The sequence below is a fragment of the Muscardinus avellanarius genome (genome assembly GCF_963383645.1).
Source record: "Muscardinus avellanarius genome assembly, chromosome: 1".
Lineage (NCBI taxonomy): Eukaryota > Metazoa > Chordata > Mammalia > Rodentia > Gliridae > Muscardinus > Muscardinus avellanarius.
The window spans coordinates 124,709,428-124,714,147 of NC_137786.1; the positions used below are offsets into that span (position 1 = coordinate 124,709,428).

The following is a 4,720-nucleotide window of genomic DNA, read 5'->3' on the forward strand; positions in this document are numbered from 1 at the left end:
AAAAAGTTCAAAACATAATCTTCAAAAATTATATATTAAGAAGATAATTAAATTATTGACTTCAGGGAAGATGGCGACCGAGAAAAGCGGGGCTTAAGAGCCCCGCTAACAACCAATCTCAATTACCACAAAACCAGCGCCTTTCATAGCCAGAAAACACCATCACCAGAAAAACAAAAAAAACCCACCAGGCTCCAGAGAGAAAGCAGACTGAGAACAGAGCTCAGGGCCACAGAGGAGACACACGCGCCCGAGGACGCGGCAGCAGCGCCATACTGCCGGCGGCAGCGGCGAACTCAACGGACGGCTACAGCAAGCCGAGGTGAGCCACTGCGGAACAGCCAGGCGGGATTTCTCCGCGCAGAGAGCGTCTAAAGCTCCCAGTGGCTGAGCTCAGCACACGTTGCAGGGATTCAGAGTGGAAATCAAAACCAGAGAAGAAAAAATATGCCAGCCTCACGGCCGAGGGCGTGGCAGAGGCGCCATATTGCCACCGGCGGCGGCAGCAGCAGTGAATTCACCGAGTCCAGTACAGCTACATCTGCGTACTCAAGAACAGTGAGTCAAATTGCGGGCCACAGAGGAGAAATCCCAGTACTGTACCTCCTGGGACTTGACCCAGTGAGGGAGTGGTGGTGGCAGAGATATCACACCATAGGAGAACGTGCAACCTGGCACCCCCCATAGTTTACAGCAGCCTCTATCGACTCCCTGGGTCGGAGACTCTGTGATACAACCCAGTAAAGGAGTAGTAGGGTCTGAGATAATACAGACTCGAGATCCAGAGCACCTTAAGTGAAGTCATAGTGACCTAAGGGAAGAACCCAGAGAAGGCACAAACCTCCGAAATCATGGGAAAGAGGAATAACACTGTAGTAAAGAATGCGCACAACCCCACAACATCAGAACCCGATAAAACAGAAAATCAGAGATTTCTAGAAGATCAAATCAGGAAAATAACTGTAGAAATAATAGAGGTGCTTCGAAAAGAACTCAGAGAGAGCCAAAAAGAGATAAAGGATGCAATTAATGAAGTAAAGGCCTCAATTCAAAGCACAAACAACCAATTAGAACACATGGAGAACAGAATCTCGCTCTTAGAAGATGAGCAATCCAAAAATGAACGCATAGTTTCTAATCTAGAAAAAAATATCCAACAGCAGGAATCTGACATGGAAGAAATATGGGCCCATCTTAAGAGAGCTAACCTTAGAATAATTGGAATAGAGGAGGGAAAAGAAAGTGAAACCAAAGGGATCAACAATCTCTTCAAGGAAGTAATAGCAGAAAATTTTCCAAATAGAGAGCAAGAGGTTGACACACAGATCCAGGAAACTTATAGAACTCCCTTTAGACAAGATCGGAGAAGAGGATCCCCACGCCACATAATTGTCAAAATGACCAATGTGGAAGCCAAGCAGAGAATCTTAAAGGCAACAAAAACAAAGGGCCAAGTGACATTCAGAGGCAAACCAATTAGAATCACTCCAGACTTCCCAAACCAAGTCATGAGAGCCAGAAGGGCTTGGAGTAACATATTCCAAACTCTGAAAGAAAACAACTTCCAGCCAAAAATTTCCTATCCAGCAAAACTTTCTATCAAATTAGATGGAGAAATAAGAAGCTTCCATGACAAACAGAAACTGAAGGAATTTATGTCTTCAAAACCAGCGCTAGAGAAAATACTCAAAGAGATTAACTACAAAGAAGAAATAGGTAACACTCACCAGAACCAGAGAAACAAGATTTTCCATCCAACAGACAACTAAGATTGGTTATCTGTGGAGATTCATTATTTTTGTTAGTCTTTACCTATCTCTAAATTGTATTGTTTGCCTTTATTGTTGTTAATTTTTAGGATTTCTAGTTGGAATATTAATATACTTTCAGATATAGCATTTGGAAATATTTTATCCAATTCTATTAGTCACTTTTAACTCTGTTTACATTGTCTTTGGATATACAATATTTTTTTTTATTTTCTAGGGAGTTTGTATATTCTTCTGTTGCCTGTGCCATTGAAATCATAACCAAGAAATCACTGCCAATTTCAATGTTGTGAGGTTTTATGACCCAGATTTTCTTCTAAAAGTTTATAGTCTTAAGATTTATATTTAGGTCTTTTATCTATTTTGAGTTAATACTTGTATGTGGGATTAGGTAAGGGTCCAATTTTATTCTTTTCCATGTAATTATTATTTTTCAACAATATTTAGTTAAAAGATTATTATTTCTACCACCAAATGTTCGTGGAAACCTTGTCAAAAATAACTTGACAATATAGGGAAGAATTTATCTCTAGGCTTTTATTTAACTCCAATGGTTTATATATCTGCCTTTAGAACAGTATTACACTGTTTCAATTATTGTAGCTTTATATGGTTTGAAATCAGAAAATATATATCTGCTAGCTTTGTTCTTTTTCAAGATCGTTTTGGGTATCTAGAATTCATATTCCATATTAGGATAGATTTTTTTCTGAAAAATAAATATATGAATATATGATAGTTTCACCTAAAAAAACAGAAAAAAAACATGCTCTGGTAAGAAAGAAAGCAAAAAGAAATATTGAAATGTTATCTTTAAGTTATCAAAAGCTTGGTATCAGACAAATGAAACTGTTATGTGAGATTAACATTTTTAATTTTGGATAAATTGCTATAATACTAGATGTCAACCACTAAGCCAAGCATGGGAAGGAGGGATGGGGAGGGAATGGGGTGGGGATCGGGTGGGGGCTGACTGGGTGATGTGTGCATGTATGTCCACAAAAGTTTGTATCCCAATATGATGTATGAATACAGTGCACCAATAAAAAAAGAAGATAATTAAATTATTGTAAATAGAATCAGATTCCAATATGTTACTTTACTTTTAAAGGAAATCTTCAGAGGCAGCATTGAGACAGGAAAGCAAAAAGCAGACTTGAATCCAGCATCAGATAATTGTATGTGTGTGAGTAACAACATATTTCTGCCCCTCCAAAAACTATTAAATGATTTTAAGACCTACTCAAATTTAAGCAACTGTAAAAAAAAAAAAATAATGCATAAAATCTTAAAATACCTGAGGTGAAGCAAGTTTCAGAGAGAATAGATCTGCATTAAGCACTCAGTGAAAGAGAGGACCTAACTGAAAAAGGTGGGATGGGGGAGGAAGATTTGGGAAGGGAAACACTTCAATAGATGTGATGTACATATATACAAAAACTTAACAAAGTGAATCACTTTGCTCAGAAGAGGAAGGGAGGGGGAAAAAGGGAGTAGGTTGAGAACCTAGGGAGGACTTAATGAGCACTGTGTGCATGTATGGCTGTATCATACGGAAATTCATAATGATGTATGATGGCGGAGGGACAATCACAAAAAAGTATTTAAAATTCTGTGTAAGGAGGATGCTGATTCCTCTATTACCTTGACTCCCCAGTGTCTCCTAGTTAGAATATTGCTCCCTTCTTAAAATAATATATTCTTGCCCAAAGTTTTCCTCAGGGCAACTTTGACATCCTTATTCCTCAGGCTATAGATTAATGGGTTTAACATGGGCACCACAATGGTGTAGAACAAAGAGGATACATTGCCTCGCTCAAGGGACAAAGTGGAAGGTGGTTTTAGATACATGAAAGCCCCAGAACCAAAGAAGAGACAAACCACCATCATGTGAGAGTCACAGGTGCTGAAGGCTTTGGATCTGCCACCTGTGGAATGAACGTGAAGAATGCTGGAGAGGATGAGCCCATAGGAAATAAGGATGGTGACAATAGGAACCCCAATATCGATGGCCACAACAACAAAGACCACCAGCTCATTCACATGGGTGCTAGTACAGGACAGCTCAAGGAGGGGAAGGATGTCACACATGAAATGATTGACCAGGTTGTCCCCACAGAAGGTCAGGCTCATTATGCTCCCTGTATGGGTCATGGCCCCAGTGAACCCCATCACATACACATCCAACAAGAGCAGAAAACACACTCGGGGAGACATGCGGACTGTGACAGCAGGGGGTTACAGATGGCGACATAGCGGTCATAGGCCATCGCAGACAGGACAAAAGACTCCGAGATGACAAACAAACAAAAGAAAAAGAGCTGAGTCAAACACCCAGAGTAGGAGATGATGTTCTTTTTGGAGATAAAACTCACCAGCATTTTGGGGGTGATGGTACTGGAGAAACAGAAATCTATTAGGGAGAGGTTGAAGAGAAAGAAGTACATGGGAGTGTGCAGGTGAGTGTTCAGCACTATCAGCAGTATCAAGCTCACGTTCCCCACCACAGTGACCAGGTAGAAACCTAGGAACAGGAAGAAGAGGGGGATCTAGAACTCAGGCTGGTCTGTTAAGCCTGCGAGGATGAACTCTGTGATGGATGAGGAGTTCTTGGCTGCCATTCTTCTCTTGGGAAGGAGGTCTGTGAGAACAAAACAAGAGGACTTGCCACTTGGAGAGAGGAAACATCTCCGCCATCTTCCCTTATCCCTCCTCTAGTCTCAGAAAACCAATCTACAGAAAACACACTTGAACTTTGGTAGGAAGCTTTCACCATTCGCTACAGGAAGTAATGAATGGTGTAGCAAGTGGCTTTGGCCTTCAGATTCCCATATGAGGCTAAACGTGGCCTCCAGAAAGAGAGCTGGCACTGAGGCAGAGAGGATCACCAAATGGCAGTGATGTCTTTTAGGTCTTGGAGTCAGACTCTTCACGATTCTCTTCCTCCTCCC

The 4,720-nt window shown here is 41.0% G+C and overlaps 1 pseudogene across 1 annotated transcript; it reads right to left on the reverse strand.

Moving 5' to 3' along the window:
- Nucleotides 1-3,455: 3,455 nt before the first annotated feature.
- LOC308271894 (olfactory receptor 8B12-like) lies at nt 3,456-4,390 on the reverse strand (annotated as a pseudogene). Its single transcript has one exon. The product of its transcript is annotated as an olfactory receptor 8B12-like (transcript).
- Between the last annotated feature and the right edge of the window lie 330 nt (nt 4,391-4,720).